The sequence below is a fragment of the Lissotriton helveticus genome, chromosome 3_1 (genome assembly GCF_964261635.1).
Source record: "Lissotriton helveticus chromosome 3_1, aLisHel1.1, whole genome shotgun sequence".
Classification (NCBI taxonomy): Eukaryota; Metazoa; Chordata; class Amphibia; order Caudata; family Salamandridae; genus Lissotriton; species Lissotriton helveticus.
This window is the reverse complement of record NC_136061.1, coordinates 1,349,818,133-1,349,836,212: the sequence shown is the minus strand read 5'-3', so window position 1 is coordinate 1,349,836,212 and position 18,080 is coordinate 1,349,818,133.

Genomic DNA, 18,080 nt, shown 5'->3' with positions numbered 1-18,080 from the left:
AGAGTGCTCTAATTGATGGGTTTGGCCTAACCACTGAACAGTACAGGTTGATGTTCAGAGATACCCAGAACACACAGACTCAGGACTGGACTGATTTTGTTGATTGTGCCACTAAGGCTCTGGAAGGTTGGTTACTGGGAAGTAAAGTTAAGGACTATACAGGATTGTATAATATGATCATGAGAGAACAAACCCTTAATAATTGTCAGAACCAGTTGTTGCACGAACACCTGATTGACTTAGATCTGACCTCTCGCCAAGAATTGGGAAAGAAGGCAGACAAATGGGTCAGAACCAGGGTTAAGCAGAAGCCCCAGAACCAAGGTGGTGATCAGAAAAAGGCAGACCAAAAGGGTGGGTGTGAGAAGTTGGCCTGGTATATGATGTTCACTATTCTAGTGAGCACCTTGCACCAGTCCAAACAACCCTTATGGTGATGGTTGTAAAGTCAACCTTATAGACCCGCTATCCTAGGGGTAGCATGGATAAAAGCAGTCTTAGGCTAAACTCTAGAGGGCATGTGCAGCCAGCTGTTTTACCATATGCAATTCCTTTAATACCAAATGAAAGGACACCACACAGGTTATATATTCAAAATATATATGTATTTATCTCTAAACAACCCGCTGAACTCTTTATGAACACAGGAGCACAAGCGCATAACAAGTAACTTAATATAACATACAAAAGTTGCACAAATATGGTTAGGCCCTTGTGGCCCGTAAAACTATGAACTAAAATAGTGGTATAAGAACCACGTCACAAACAATGGTAAGGGTAAGGCCTAGGGCCTTGGGAATCGCTGGGGCTACACTGGACTAACAGTAGTTAGGGAGCAGGAGGCCCACGGGATGCGGGTGCAGTGTCTAAATGCACACGCGAGCACACATAGAAGTCAATGGGTGCGTAAAGTTAGAAAGTTAGAGTTTTAGGAGTCTTCCGACTGGACTAGAAACTAACCACTTGAAACTAGGACACTAGGGGTGTAAACCTCTACAGGAGCACCACAGTACTTGCGTTACCTCACCCACAGGAAGCGGGTGCATAGGTGTCAAAGTGCGTCGGGTTTCGTCGTGGAGTTCTATGGAGGCTTGGAGAAGAGATGCTGCAGGCGACCAGGAGAGAAGAGTCCGGTTGGATCCAAGGGCGGATCGAGGATGAAGAGTACCTGAAAGCAGAGGGGACAGAGTCTGGGTCACTAGCCAGTGACCAGGATGAAACCAGGAAGGAACCAGGCGATATCGGGATGCGATCAGGTGCTGTTGTGAAGCTTGTCTCCACTGCCACGTGGACCAGGAGGTGTCGATGACAACCAGGCACTGGATACAGACTGTCCCATGAAGGCTCTCGCTGTCGGCAGTGTCGGTTCTTGATTCGGAGTCAACAGGCCTTGGCAAATGCAACCCACACAGGAATCGAAGATGGCTGCTGGATCAGACCAACAAGGTCTGATGGGCTGCTCCTTTTCAGGGGAGCAAGGGCCAGTCTGGAGCAACCAGAACAGCATTGGAAAATCAAAGGTTCGTTGTCACAGAGGCCACTAGTCAACAGAAAAGTGACCGGACAGACATGTCAAGAAGGAAAATGCAAAAGGGCCCCACGCAGCACTCGGTGAGTGTGGAGAGGTGATCTTTGGTGCAAAGGATGCTTTGGGCTGGGGCTTCCCAATCTCCAATCCACAACTTTGAGGGTGCCTCAGAAGCTGCACGGAAAGCACTTCGCTGGCTTTCCAAGATGGCCAGTCCCACGTCTCTCGTCGCATCCACGGGTCTCAGCTTTGCTGTGGATGTGGATCGGGCTGTTGGATGTCTGGAAGTCCAAGTCTTGTCAGGCTCTGTGTTCAAAATCCGGCGGGAGCAACAACAAAGCAAACCGTTGAGCGCTTGATGGTGCCTGCTTGCACAGGGTGGTCACTCCTTGACCACAAAGGAGATTCTTCAGTCTTCTACGTTGAGTAGGATGTCGAAGGGTCCAGAGTTTCATATCAGAGTTTCAGTCAGGATTATCTAAAGTCTTGGGACTCAGCTCCTAGCTATATACCAAATCTAGGGGCTGAATTACCTGCTAGGTCCCTCCTATGGGTGGGACCCAGGAAGGGGGTGGTTACATCCCTTTCCTTTTGTCCAGTTTCATGCCAGAACTGGGGCTGGAGTGCCCCAGGACCGGTTTGAACTGGGCTATGCATGGGACACCTTGTGTGCCCCAGGCAGTGTCTCGTTTCATTCAGCCCTCCCTGCCCCAATACACTATCTCCTGTCTGGGGTGGTGCTAGCACCTCCCTGTGACGGGAAACCTATTGTCCAAGCCTCCCTCGCTGGAAGGACTCCCAGCAGCAGGAGGTCAGACTTGTGTCTGTGGCAGCAGCATCCATTTTGTGATGCTGAGGCTCTGGTTAACTTTAACCGGGATTAATGGAAGTAACATGTCTTCTCCCTCTAGAAGGGTGGAATGCTACCCCCGTTGCCAGAATTGGCGAGGGGGTAGTATTTCAAAGCGTATGACACCTTACACGACATGTTTTGATAAAGCCAAACCAAAGATAGCATCTGACCGCGAGGTACATAATGCACTTAAGAGTATATGGTATGGCAATATCCTAGAACAGCTATAAGGACATGGTTCCGAAAGCTGCAGACAGGCTCGGCTCATGCTAGAGCACCATCTCACATAAAGCCAAGCACTCCTCCTTCAGGATTGTTAAGGCCTGCCATAGGAGTGACTTATAGGTGTAATGTGTCCAGATATAAGGTTAGACATAGGTATACTATATCTAAGCAAGGGGTGATTACACGACCTTGCCCCAGCTGAGTGATCAGCCAGTTGTGTCAGTTTGGATGGCCAGCCAAGGGTGGCAAAAGATATGCTGCAGCCCCTGGTAGGCCTTGAGTGCACCTATGCCCTGGGTACCGATAGTACTCTGTACAGGGGCTCATAAGGTGACCCAATGCCAATTGGTGATGTACCTAAAGTACATGGTGTGAATTTAGAGAGAGAACAGCAGGGCTGTGGGTCTGATTAGCTGGCCCACAGCCACATTAAGTCGAAAACTAGTGAAGCAAAAAGAAAAAAATGGGGTGACCATAGAATAGCAGACCCTACTCTCCTACAGTGGGGATCAGAAACAAAAAGACCAGAAGTCTTCTTCAGGCCCCCAAAATACTTCTAATGAGGGGGGTCCCAAAATTCCAAGAAAAAGAAGAAAGAAGGTCCAAAGAAACCTTGGTATAATAATTCATTTAAAAAAAAAAAAAAAATTGTCCTCATTTTCCACCATGGTTTCAAAAATAACAGGTGCAAATGATCTCCTATGCTGTCTCAGTATACAACTGGTAGGGCTTACACGATCTTCCTGTACCGACACCCTTCAGCATAAAGAGGCCATTCAGGACCCATAAATTGAATCCAATTTTAGTGTGGAAAGTGCTGCCGTCATAGCTAGGGAGCTAACCCTAAGCCAAGCACATATCGGAAGGTGAAGATCACAGCAGCTTAATCATTGAACCGGGGGGGAAAAAAAAACCCGGATAGTTAGTTCCATTTAAGCATGTGCCAAAAAGCCCTTTTATTATGGTTCCCAGATCTAACCAAGTCAAGTTTAGACACTTGTAGAACCGATGCTCTCCAATCTGAAAGTGTAGGTGGATGGTGATCTTTCCACTTTTTGCAGATCTCTCTTCTAGCCAATAAAAACGAGTAAAAGAGAAGATTGTTGCCGGATTCCGCACTCCATCCGTTACATCCATAATTGCTAGAGGTAGATCAATCGAGATTTGCAGGCCCAAAGATGACGTAAGTACTTTACTAATGGAGTCCCAGAAAGCACGAACAGAGCGGCATTCAAAAAACATATGGGCATTGTTGGCGTTTACTAAGCCGCATCTGGCACATGCAACAGAGGAACATTGGACAAATTTTGCCAAACTATGTGGCGAATAGTATGCTCTGTGAAGTGTGTAAAGATGATTCCTACGCAACCATGCGGGCTTCACAATATCCCACAGGACCTTAAATGAGATGGACCATAGATCTACCAGATTGCCACAGGCTAAGGAGGAGCCCCACAGCAACTCGGGTAGCTGGAATTCCCCTTCAGACTCCTCTTGTATAAAATTATACCACAAGGATACTTCTTTCTTGCCAGGTGGTTTGTCCAAAAGTAAAGTTTCCAGTTGGTTGCCACCCCCAACTGGAGCTTCACTTCGACCTGAAGCCTACATGGTATAAGACTGTGCCCAACTGGCTATCTGGATGTACTTAAATTTAGAGAGATTAGATCCTATTTTTCCTTTTAGGATTTCACATGGCAACAGACTACCCTCCACAAAGATGTCTCCCCATGTCTCCAGAACACCATCTCGCAAGGGAGCAGCTAGACTATCTTCCAGCCACCCAGGATTCCCAGGGGATCCCCATAATGGGGCTCTGCTTGAAAAATATCCAAGCTTTGTTAGATTCCTCACCTTAAACCATACTCTTGCCATCCCCTGTAAAACCTTCAATTTGATTTTTTTTTTAAACTTTGGGTCTCCAAACTTAAATAGAAAACCTGACTGTGCTGCTGCTTCACCCCTAAGCATGGCTAAAAACATGCAGCCAACCCCTTGACCTGTCGGCATCTTTAACAACATTCGAGCATGGCACAGTTGAAACGCCCACGCATATGTTTGTAGATCAGGGGCTGCCAACCCACCCTTCTTCCTGCGGCGCCTAATCTTCTTCCAAGCAATCTTTGGGATATGTTTTGCCCAAAAGAAAGATGTTATATCCCCCTGTAACTTAGAAATACCTACAGAATCAAAGAAAAGAGGAATAGTGTTAAAAAGAAAAGACACCATTGGCCGAATAGTCATTTTAACTAAATGAACCCGGCCCAACAGAGATAAAGGGAGATGTGACCAGGATTGCATGAGTATACGGCATTCCCTTGCCACAGCTGAAAAGTTGATTATAGCTAATTTATTGATATCCTTAATGATGTTCAGACCCAAATATATTAAACTCGGGGAGAGCTGAATCTCCGTACCACAATCTCCATCATTCCAGACCATTACGTCGGTCTTTGAGGCATTCCCCTCGTAACCAGATATTTCCCCAAACTCTAAGGCAAGTTTAATAGCAGCCGGAGAAGCTGAGCGTATATCTGTGGAAAATATCAAAATGTCATCAGCATATAGTGCCACTTTTCTTTCCCACCCTTCAAAAATAAATGATTTAATAGATTTTTCTTCCCTCAACATCTGGGCAAAAGGCTCTATATAAAGATCAAATAAAAGGGGGGAAAGAGGGCAACCCTGACGAGTTCCCCTAGTGATGGGAAAGGGGTCAGATAGTTCGCCATTCACTAACACCCTGGCTGATGGATTTGAATATAAAAGTCTAATAGCTCGGCAAAAGCTGTCTCCAATATTAAACTTAGCCAAGACCCCCGATAGGTATGCCCAGTTCACCCTGTCGAAGGCCTTGGTTGCATCGAGCATCAGAACTGCCAGTGGGAGAGAATGTGTTGTCGCGTTATCTATAGCCCCTATCAAATCATAGGTCAGTTCGTGCAATTGCCAGTCCTTCACAAACCCCTTCTGGTCACGATGTAAAATGTATGGTGCTACTATGCTCAGTCTCTTTGCCAGAACTGTGGAAAAGATCTTATAGTCCACATTCAAAATGGATATAGGCCTATATGACCCGCAGAACATTGCAGACTTCTCTGGCTTTAAGATTAATGTAATAGAAGCACTGTCCCAGGAAACAGGGGGGGATATTCCATCCTGCAATATCTGGTTAAATAACGTTGTAAGAAAGGGGACGATCACTTGTTCCAGGGCCCTATAGATCTCGGCTGGTAGGCCATCTGGACCAGCCGCTTTCCCCTTCTTACCATGTAGGGTAGCGTCTCTAACCTCCTCATCTGTAATGGTTTTATCCAGGGAAGCCCGTTGCTCCTCGGATAATTTAAGAAGAGGCATCTTTCTTAACCAATTCTCAATGTTTTCTTTGTCCAAGATTTTATCTTCCTGATAAATTGATTGGAAGAAATCTCTAAAGATTCTCCTAATATCAGAATCTGAAAATAGGATATATTCTCATGGACTACTGAATTGATGTTATTGCGGACCTGGTTCATTTTAGTTTTCCAGGCCAAAGGTTTTCCAGCTCCCTCCCCAAAGTCGAAGTGAGCCATCTTGCTAGCCCCCCATTTCTCTTGCAGACGTTGATTGAGCACTGATCCCATCTGGCCTTTTAGGGTTACAAGCTTATTGCCAAGTGCTTGTGTTGAAATCCCTGGTAAAGCTTGATCAATCTTGTTTTGAGTTTTCAACATGTCAGCCTCTATACAAGCTACTTCTTCCCTATATCGCTTCCTATGGAATGAAACTTTGCTGGTAATGAGTCCTCGTAAAAAGGCCTTAAAGGAGTCCCATACAATCCCCGAAGTAGCTGATCACAAATTGCACAGCAAGAAATATTGGGATTCCATAATTAGAAAGGATATATCATCTGCTGCTGATAGAAGCGACCGATCAAACGTCCAAGCTCTAGACACCTTAGGGAACCCCTCAAGTTCCATAAATACTGCCGAGTGATCTGATAAATGAGATGGAAGATAGCAGATATCTTTTACACATTCTACCAGCCTATGGTTGACTAATACAAAATTAATTCTAGACTGGTGATAGTTACGATACGAAACCCCCTGTGTCTTTCCGACCCTATCCCTCCAAACATCAACGAAACCATACTGTTTCATAGCCCTGAGAAGAAAAACTCGGGTCTTAGAGAGGGCAAAGGGGTCGACTATTTGGAGATTTATCTAGAACCGGATCCAAGACTATATTAAAGTCCCCCACCAGAATTACTGGTTCCGGGAAAGACAAAAGATGTGAGAATATAGTTTTTAAGACAGAGGGATCATCTATATTAGGCCCATAGTAACCTAATATCGTAGTTTGCGCTCCGGCAACTAATACTGTTGCAATGACCCATCTGCCACCTGGGTCCACTATTTTCGACACTAGCCTTACCTTGAGAGGTCTTTTAAAAAAGATTGTCACGCCTCTGGTGTTAGTAGATTGCGAAGTTGAAATGGAGAGATCAATCCATCTATTTTTCTTTACCAATAAAAGTATTTCAGCCTCCATTAGGTGTGTCTCCTGGAGAATGATGACCTGCGCATCAGAATCCCGTAGATACTGCATGATCTTATCCGCCCTGGGTCTGGAGCGGAGGTCATTCACGTTCCAGGAGATGATCTTCACACTATTCATAAGAGATAGATTGAACCTACCCCAGCACGATCCTAGCAGCTGAGCACTTAACTCTCTGTCCTAATCGTAAGATTGTCTTGCTCCCATTAATAAATGTGGAGCAAAAATAACCATGTTCTAAGCAGAAAATGAGGTTTTACTTATTGCTTCACCCCCCCCTGTGCCCTACCCTGCCCCATCCCCCCCACGGGAAACCCTTGCCCTATCTATCCGGAACTACCCCATAGCTCCCACAAAATTAAAGTGAGGACAATTACAAACAGAAAAAGATTAGGTTTATTTTTTTCCACTTTTTTTTTCTATATCTTTCGCTTTCCTTATTCTAAGTATGATTCGTTTTGTATCTGTAGGAAGGTGGATACCTGACTACGGTTATCCCAGATTTTTTTGCCTAGTGTTTAGCTGTTTTTTTACTTAGTTGGCCTGGGATCCTGCTAATCAAGGCCCCAGGCTATCTGCTCTCTCTTTAAAATGGACTCCATGTACCCTAGGTGATAACTAAATTGGTACTGGACACCTTATCAGACCCTGTACAGTGCACTATAGGTGCCGAGGGCATAGGTGCATCCAAGGCCAGAGAGAGAGTCCTTCACTAGACATGCTACTGAGCTAAGTCACCATCTAGCAGAGAGACAGTATCCGAAGAAACTTATTAAACGCTCTCTGAAACTGGCCTCCAATAATAACCGTCTGAGCCTACTAGAACCCTCGGTTCCTAAACCACCGTCAGACCGCATTACTTTTGTGAGTACTTTCAATACAAAGTCCAATATGTTACAACAAATAGTCAGGCGCCATTGGAAGCTCTTGAATGCAGGTAACAACAAAATAGAGCCTCCTTTGTTCGCGTTCAAAAGGTCAACCAGTCTGCGTGACAAATTGGTCTACACTAGACCCAGAACCACTGCCCCTAGCTCTATTGGCACATTATGGGACCTCCCAGCGGTAACAGGACACCATCCCTGTGGAGCCTGTTCAGTTTGTCCCCAGACTGCCCGCACCCTTGAGGTGGATATAGGGACGAGGCGCCCATGGTTGCAAAAACAGTTCACCAACTGCAACAGTTCCAATCTAATTTATCTCCGTACATGCCCCTGCAAGAAAAACTACGTGGGGATGACAACCAGGAAGATACGCACCAGAATACTCGAGCATAAAAGTGTGTTCCGATGTAAAAAAACTGTTTCAAAATTATCCAAACATTTCTTGGAGCACAATCATCAAGAATCCGAGTTTAACTGGACAGTCCTAGAGAAACCCTTTGTTGCACCACACATTGCCGATATCTCTAGATTCCTGTTCCTTAAAGAACAGAAATGGGTCTACAGATTGTCCTCTGACATCAGAGGGCTAAACGACGAGATACCATGGACTTCTTTGAACTAAAAGGCTCGTCTATTCTCTTACTAGATGATAGTAGGCTATGCACTGTTTGTTGGATAGCTAAGACTATTAGTCTCATTAGACATCTTACATGTGTATCATGAGCTTAGCAAGACATTATACATCCAACTCTCTGGCACTGGATGCACTCTATTCCACTCCACCATCTCTAAATAGCCGGGACGGCTTATACACCTCCATAGGTACAGCTGTATGGAGGGTTGTAATAGTAAGCGCTGCACCTGGCTTTCTCATTCTTGAGCTACCGTTTGGTCACTGCTTCGGTTACTTTAAGTAACCAGTGTATATGCCCATAGGTTGCTAGAGATGTGCCCGCTGTTCATCTTCAAAATAAGACATTTAGCATTATTACATTGTATAAGTCAGCCATTGGTGCTTGGCCTTCAACAACATGTAGAATATGGCTAGACCACTTTTCTCATTATATCGGTCACACTGGCGTGGTTTAGGCGAAACACTATCTGCCGGCAGGTTTGAGGAACTACAATTCCCTGCTTTCTTAAGCATTTTTGTAGTTCTTTGACCTTCCCGACGTAGTCTCGCGAGATGACGCAATTTGTCAATCTCGATTGAACTTCGACTCATGAAGTACAGGATACGTCCTAGCGCTCCCGAGGTAAGCTTGATCTTAAGTTGCATAATCGATTAACACACATTGTTTTGTCACTACGGACATTGGGAGCGGGTCTTTACTTGCAACGTTTGTCCTCCAGGCAAGCCCCGCCCACACCTGAACATTCTTTAGCGGTGCTGTTTCCTGCCCGCGTTGCCTCCCTCAGAGCTCAGTTGGAAGCCCTGAGGCAACGACGGATAGGTAAGCCCCGAACCCTCTGCCACGTTGGGAGAGTCTTTTTTGTGATTAGTTCAGACCAGTAGTAGTCTTGCTGCTTTTCTTTTCTTTTCTCTTTTTTTAAAAAAACAGAGAGTGTCCCTCTACTCGAGTGCTTTTCCACTAGCAATCCTATGAGTGTAGATACCGTGTGGGGTATTGTACATTGCCATCTTGTGTAATTAACTTTGTGGGATGACACAGCAGTGAGTATTCTTCCTATGCTCGCATTATTTATAATTAGAAATACATATAAGATGGATCTATCAGTAGTCTTTTGTCTATCAATACAGTGGGTATGCTTATCCAGATATCCTACTGTTTCTTGACATCAAGATTAGTAAAATAATCAGTTGAGATAATGATAACTCTCACCGTGTTCTATACAGCAGTGAGGACAGAGCGAGGGTTTCATCTGACTCGAGGGGGTCGGGGCCTGATTGCTCCTTATTCAGAGACTTGTGGAGAGCTCGATAAGGTGTTGAATGTAGAAGGGGTTTGAAGTAGGAAGGAGGTATACCAGGTTAACTGCGATCCTAAGTTACTTCCCCATTCTCTGCCCTTTTTCTCGCCTTTTCTAGAGCGTGGCCTCACATTATCCTGAGCTAGGATCCAGGAGAGGTGAGGTATGCTTCCTGTACAACACAGGTTAGTATAAAATGGTTATCTAAGCCTTTCCAATGTAGAATAGTGACTTGGTAACATTTCAACTTTTGGGATTCACGCAAAAAAAAAAATCTGTTTTGTTTTTACGAACAGATGAAATCGACACTGGTTGATACAGAGGTTCGAAAGACATTGATCACGACATAGGTGTATCCTTTATATGATTTAGTCACTTTATTCACCGTGTTTTGTAATGCAGTAGCAAACGTGAAGGACTGTGGCCCTGAAGAAAACCGCGGGATTTGGTTCCCCTTTGGTTGAAACATGTTGGCCGTAATGCAGTTATTTGTTTAAACTGCATCTTTGCACTGTTCTTTTACTGAGGGAGTGATCAAGTTATTAAAGCTTTGGTATTGATCAACTATCCTTTTTTAACCTCACTACACTACATTTATTTTGCACTGCACTAGATTCCATCACGATCCATCCTTCTGCTCAATTGGTCTTCGCTACATCTGGAGATAAGACCCAGTCAAATCTAGGTTATGGTTTTTTTCCCAATGATCATGGGATATACCATTCCTATCTGGATGACCAAATGATAATATATGATCTACATCTGACGTTGATGGACATCCTACTCCTCTGTATGGGTCTGATCTTTATTTGAAGTGAATCCCACTGCACAGGTCATGGTTTTAAAATACTCTGTAAAAATCCCAATTACACAGTCTCGGCAAACACTCACCGACTTAGGTAGCGGCTTGTTTGTAAGTTGGTTATCTGGAGCATTTTAGGTCCAGCTGTAGACCCCCAGTGTGTGTTTTTTGTTTCTTACATTCTTGGTAGGGGGACTCCACCCTGGGTAGGTCTTTAAATATTCTCCCTCTGACCCTTCTGTCTCCGTTGTGTTTATTATTATTGCATCCAAGGCCTACCAGGGGCTGCAGCATATCTTTTGCCACCCCTGGCTGGTAGTTAAATCGAGACAACTGGCTGATCACTCAGCTGGGGCATGGTGGTAATAATCACCCCTTGCTTAGATATAGTATACCTATATCTAAACCTATATCTGGACACATATATATCTATAAGTCACTCCTATGGCAGGCCTTAACAATCCTGGAGGCAGAGTGCTTGGTTTTATGTGAGATGGTGCTCTGGCATGAGCTGAGCCTGTCTGCAGCTTTCGGAACCATTTCCTTACAGTTGTTCCAGTGATACTGCCATACCATATACTCTTAAGTGAATCAGAATCAGAAAAATCTTTATTCGGTTATTTGCACAAAACAACCATAAAAGCACAATTTGATAAAAACATCATCATAGAAACCAAATATCTAAAATCCTCTTATCCAGAAATATAAACATATTTGATCTAGTGCAAAGATTTACAGAGATTCTAGGCATTTTAACCCTCCATACTGTTTCTAAATTTTAGGGCTAATTTTAAAAAGCTGATTACAAATAAAGTGCATTCGTGTTTTAGCAGCTGTAAATAGCAAAGTGCAGGTCTAACCTGGGTAAAATTAAATTTTTTAAGAAGAGGTTTAAGATAAATCCTCCGAGGTGTATCACAAAATGAACAAATAAATAAAAAGTGCACCAAGTCCTGCGGAGACACATGGTCGCAGCCGCAGGACGGTAGCACTTGGCCTTGATGGCTACCTTTTGGAACTGCTAGCTGTAAATGAAAAAGACCCAGACGAAACCTATTAACAGGAAACGGTCAAAGCTTGACATTGGCCAGGACAAATAAGGTTCCATACTGAATGTGGTTTGTAAAACAACATATTTTCGAACACTGCTTTTGTTTAGCTCCGCCTCCTCACGCTGTAGGTTCTGCATAAGAAAAAAGGTGTTCTTCGCGAACTCTACATCAGCTATGGTGATAGAGTCAGGGTTCAGGAAAAGTTCAGGACGCCCTAATGCGAGGAAGCAATTTTCCAAGTATTTTAACCATGGGATTTTTAACATATTGTCCCATGATAAAGCTTCTCTCAAAAGCTGGTGGTTTAACTGTAAATCCTTGTTAAGCCAACATTTCAACCAGCATGTTAAAGGTCGTAGTGCTATGATGTCACTTAAATAGGGAGAACCTAGTTCTTCGTGCACTATAAAGTTAGCAGTTCCCCTCGGGACCCCCAACAGCTGTTTCAAGAAATTATTTTCAGCTACCACCAGATCATTAATAGTTATATGCCCCCATAACTCACTTCCATAGCAGCCTATCGCCACGCTCTTGGCCTGGTAAATTTTTAGCAGCGCGGCATTTGGCCGTTTGCCCATTTTCCTTGCAAAATTAAAAATGGCCGAGTTAGCCCGGGTTATCTCCCCCTTTTTCATCTGTATGGCGGGTCCCCATTTCAGTTGGTTATCAAACAGGACCCCCAGGTATGAGAAGGTTTTTGTTGTAGGGATCTTCTCCCCGTTTACATAAAATGGGAGCGTCTTGTTATGTCCTTTGCCTACATTCATTACAAAGGATTTTGAATTATTAATGGCAAGATCTCGGGTTTTCATAAAACTGAAAAAGGTGTCAAGCAACAATTGGAGGCCTTTTGCAGTCCTAGCCAACAGAACGGCATCGTCCGCATAAAGGAGGACCGGTAACCCTTTGCGCCCAACATAAGGATAATCGGCTCCTGTATTTAAAAGATTGTTCTCTAAATTGTTAATATATATAAGTTAAAAAGAAACGGGTCCAGGATACAGCCCTGTGTTACAACCCGGTGTACTCCAAATTCCCTGGTTACCTTCAAGTCCTGGGAATATCGAATATTAGCCCGGGTGTCCTGGTGTAAATCCACCAAAAAGTTGATCAGGTTCTGTTCTACCCCCATATTTCCCATGGCCTCCCATAACTTGGCCCGGTTGGCACAATCAAAGGCCGAGGAGAGGTCAATAAAGGCCATATAAATTGTGCCCTGACGTGCCAACGTATATTTTCCCAGTACCATGTACAGGTTAAGGCACTGTGAGATGGTGGAGTGACCTGGTCTAAAACCATACTGAATCGGGCAAATTATGTTGTTTTCTTCAGCCCAGGCTGTTAACCAGTTCAAAATTACACCTCCCACTACTTTGACCACTGAGTCGATTAGGGATATTGGCCTGTAGCAGGTCGTGCTATTTCGATTCCCTTTTTTAAAAACTGGGACTATCGTGGATACCCCCCAAGACTTAGGTCATCCGTAATTTGCAACTGCATTAAGTACAGCAGAGAGAACGGGCGCCCATAATGATACCCTTGATTTAAAAAGGTCCGGGGGCAGGCCATCAGGCCCGGGTGCTTTATTACCGGATAGGCCCATAATACCGTTTCCCACCTCACGAATAGAAAATTGCGGAGGGTTGTCACCTCGATCAACTCTTTTATATTCTGGCTGTGGCGTTTCACTGTTAAAAATGGAAGTAAAATGGGATACCCACTCTTCTTCTTCTAATATGTGCGTGCCTATAGACGAGTCGCCTGGGGATTCAAACAGGGGTTTATTAATAATTCCCCAAAATTTTGCACTATTTCCAAGTATTGTGGGATCTGACAGCTTTTCCCAGATGGAAGCTTTCACTTCTGCTTTACGTACAGCCATAACCTTTTTGTAGGTAAGGCGGGCTGCCCTGATACTTAGCGGATCCCTCGGTCTGGCTTTTAAAGCCGTCTTTAGGTCATGACTTGCCCTCGAGCAAGAGTGATCAAACCATTTAGGGTCACTACAAGCCCGACCTGTGGAAGGTATGGTTAACAATGCCCCAACTTTTGAGACAATGCCATCATAGGCTAAGAGAATTTCCTGGGCTGAACGTACTGGAGAGACGAAAGTTGATAACTCGATATTGCACGTATTATTAATCTGTTCGTACAGTTGGGCCGAGATCACCTTTACCCACTTTAAGCGTCTTTTGCCATCCGTACATTTTAGGACCCCACCATCTACCCTTTTTTTTTGCACATTTAAGATCTTGCCTCCTAAGTGAATGCAGACCGGGTTGTGGTCGCTAAGTGAGTTCTCAAGAATTTTAAAACCTGACATATGGGTGCTGAGAGTACTAGAGAGAAGTATGTGATCAATATAGGAACCCCTGCGCTGCCTTTATATGTGGGGGCTTCATGAAGAATATGATCGTCCACCTGGGACATGGCAGTGATAAAATCAAATGGAAGGAACAGCGTCCCCTGGGTATAGGGAACGACCCTCTGGGCACAACTTTAAAGATCTGCCGACCAGGTGATACCTCCGTGGCACACAACAAACTTCAACCTTTAAATACATACTAGCTTGTGCCCAGTCTAACATAAATAGTGAATCTAGTGATAAAATCAAATTCATCCATAAAGTTGTTCAGCAAATTGCCCCGGGGTGTATGATCAAAATGAAAACCTTCTAGTCTGTTGCAACTCATTAAACCGGTTACGGTGTTTGCTGGGTTCCCACAGGGATGTACATTAAAATTCCCTGCAATGACAATCTGGGGTGAAAGTCTCTCTGTGTTATCCCTAAGGAAACTGCCTAGTTCAGCAATCTTACAATCCCCTTTTTTGTTAACAGCATTGTAAAAATTAATCACGGTTAATGAATCTTTCCCATTTTTAACGGACAGTATTTGGATGTCGTTATCACAGAAGGAAAATCTTATAACAGAACATGTTAATGCTAGATCAATGTACACAGCCAGACCCCCTCTAGCTCTACCACTCCTGGACAGCTCGGCTGGCACAAAGAAGCTTTTGTAACCTTCTATGAATACGTTGTTTCCTACCAGCCATGTTTCTTGTAGGCAAATTACTGGAAAAGATGTTATAAAAGTTACCCACATTGGGTCATTGATTTTACCCGCTAGTCCAGCAATGTTCCATGATATTATGTTGTGCCTTCTTGCAGTTGGATCTGTTGGGGCCAGGACTTCATCCCCTGTATCTTTTCCAGGTAAAACCGCAAAACTTGACTCAGTAATATCCCCTGCATCTATTTCCGAATCAAGGTTGATGATCCGTTCACTTGTTGGCGTTTGCATTTGTTCAAAGGTCTGTGCGGGCATGGCAACGGCTGACTCATCGTATGTCAGCGGGTCGTTGGCTGACATCACGGGTCCTATAAGCTCCTCGATTCCATTTATTTCCACAGATGTACCATTCAGCAGTTGTTTTGAAGCGACCCGTGGGGATAAATCATGGGCCAGAACTTCCTGCGGCTTATCCCTATTTACAACAGTATAACGTGAATCTAGGAGGGTATCTGTTGTTGATGTTAGGGACTTTTCGTGATGTCAATCTACTCCCTCGAGGCCTTTCTGCTGATGGAAGGCGTCAAATCGATTGTAAGTGGGTACCCTATACTGGGTGTCGTAGTAATCATAGTGACCACTTCCAAAGACATAATTTGGGCGCGTGATATCATTGGCCAGTGAAAGGTTATCATTATGAGTATAGTACCTAGGTCTGTGTGTGAGCTGGCGATGTATGTTTCTTTAGGCCGTGAGGGGCGGGGGATAGAAATAGCTGAGACCTACTGTTTGGATCCTGCTTTCTAGGTCACCTTCCCTCCGACCGCTAATGTGGTTTGCCACCCGCCGGTCTTTAAAATTTATTACGATGCAGTCACCTTCATAATTCTTTTTCCTCTGTCCTACCCAGTTTAATCTCCTAACATGTAGGATTTGTCCACTTAGAAAGGAGGGGGTGGGCCTATGTCTGCTTAGCCAATGACTAACCTTGTTTTTTAATTCTAGATGACCTTCAAACTTTCCTGCATCTAATATGGGTACTCCTATCATTACCACCGTGAAGGGGTGGGATTCAATGCATGGAAACTTGCTAACTGGTGCAGATCTTTCGGGTTGAACCTGCGGATTGACGTTGTCGCTGTTTAAACCCTCAGCTGCCCACTCACTCTCATCCCCCCCTTCTGTAGTTTCTGGTCCGGCCTTGCTAGGCAGCACACTTAAAGGGACCGTCTCATCTGTACCCCCACCCGTTATCACAAGAGGAATCATTAGGGGTTCTTTATGCCCCTTGTCTAAGGGTTTTGGTAACTGTAATTGTTTAGCCAATTTACACGTGCCTGAAGTGGCTGCAGGGGTGTTTTTATTGATTGTAGGGCACATCGGCTTGGCTTTGTTTTTATGATGGTTCTGGGTTTGGAGAGTTTTGACATACTTCATCAAGATTTCATTATTTCGCAGATGAACTTCTCCCATCTTTTCTAATTTCTCATCTATCATGATTACTCTTTGTAATAGAGGAAACATAAGGGACTTCATTAAATGTTCTATTTTTGGCATGAGAGTCTCCACATAAGTGTTGTTATTACTTGTCTTGTTGATCGGATTAGTGTCAATATCAATGGTCTCAAGGACTATACTACTCTCAGAGGCTGTCAGCTGACTTTGGTCTACTGATTTGGGAGTTTGTACTGCGATGTTAGAGTCTCTCTGTGCTGAGCTCACAGTTACCCCCTGGCCAAGCATGTAAGGAGTCAGGGACAACCTGCTTTCCCGGGTGACAAAGTCAGATGGGGGAATTTGAGATGATGGAGTTAACTGCTTGTTCTCTATATCTGGGAAGCCTGCAAAATATTCCATAAGAATAGAGTCTTGAGAAAATGCAGTGTGGATAGATGAATTAACCTGCGTGTGCAAATCCTGAGTTGGCTGAGTGGAAAGGCACATACTTGGGGGTAATGAGAGGCGCCTCTCCGTGCTCTCTATCGCATTGACGACAACCCCTATAGTCTTTGCGAGCATTCTATCAATCGCGGTAAGGCTTGGGAGAGGTGTAGTAACTTGAGGCTTTTTGCCTTGGAGTGGAACGGGTCGACATCGGTGTACTTTTGCTCTTACTCATTTTGATGGTAAAATGTCTTGGTATAGAATAGTTATACGTAGACCTTTATACAGAATACCGCTCAGAGTTTATATACAGACAGAGCGATTGAATTGGAGCAGTTAAAGAAGCATGTGATATTAATATATACACAGGAAATATAAAGAGTCACCTTTGTCCATGTCTCAGTAGATCCAGGGGGGGTGGCCCGCCCAGTCACTTCAGGCCTCTGAGGGCCACAGAGGGCCCGCCCTTTGCCCGGGCTCAGCCCGGCGTCCCGCGACGCTGAAGAGGCGCGCTTTATGCAGCGCGTCCGGGGCCGGAAGATGGCGGTGGTGGCTCCTGCCGTAATGCCCCACGGGATCCGCAGTCCTCCACTCGGCGGCCGCTGATGGCTGGAGCGGCGGCGGGAGGGCTGCGGGCTGCTGTGGAGCTTGACTAGGTGGAATCCGGGCAGTGCGGGGATCAGGTAGGGCCCAACAGTTCGTTACCCAGCGGGAAAATTATTGTGGTACACATCGGCTCCACCGGAGAGGCGCGCTTTATGCAGCGCGTCCGGGGCCGGAAGATGGCGGTGGCGGCTCCTGCCGCAATGCCCCACGGGATCCGCAGTCCTCCACTCGGCGGCCGCTGATGGCTGGAACGGCGGCGGGAGGGCTGCGGGCTGCTGTGGAGCTTGACTAGGTGGAATCCGGGCAGTGGGGGATCAGGTAGGGCCCAACAGTTCGTTACCCAGCGGGAAAATGATTGTGGTACACTACTCTTAAGTGCATTATAATCCTCGCGGTTATTGCTAACTTTGGTTTGGCTTTATCAAAACATGTCGTGTTTGGTGTCATACACTTTGGAATACTACCCCCTCGTCAGTTCTGGTGACGGGGGTAGCATTCCACCCTTCTGGAGGGAGAAGACATGTTACTTTACTTAAAACGCGGTTAATTCTAACCAGAGCCTCAGCATCACAAAATGGATGCTGCTGCCCCGACACAAGTCTGACCTCCTGCTGCTGACCGAAACTTGGCAGAGGAGGCCTGGACAAAGGGTTTCCTGTCACAGGGAGGTGTTACACCATCCCAGACAGGAGATAGTGGATTGGAGCAGGGAGGGTTGAAAGGAACTAGACACTGCCTGGGGCACACAAGGTGTCCCAGGCAAA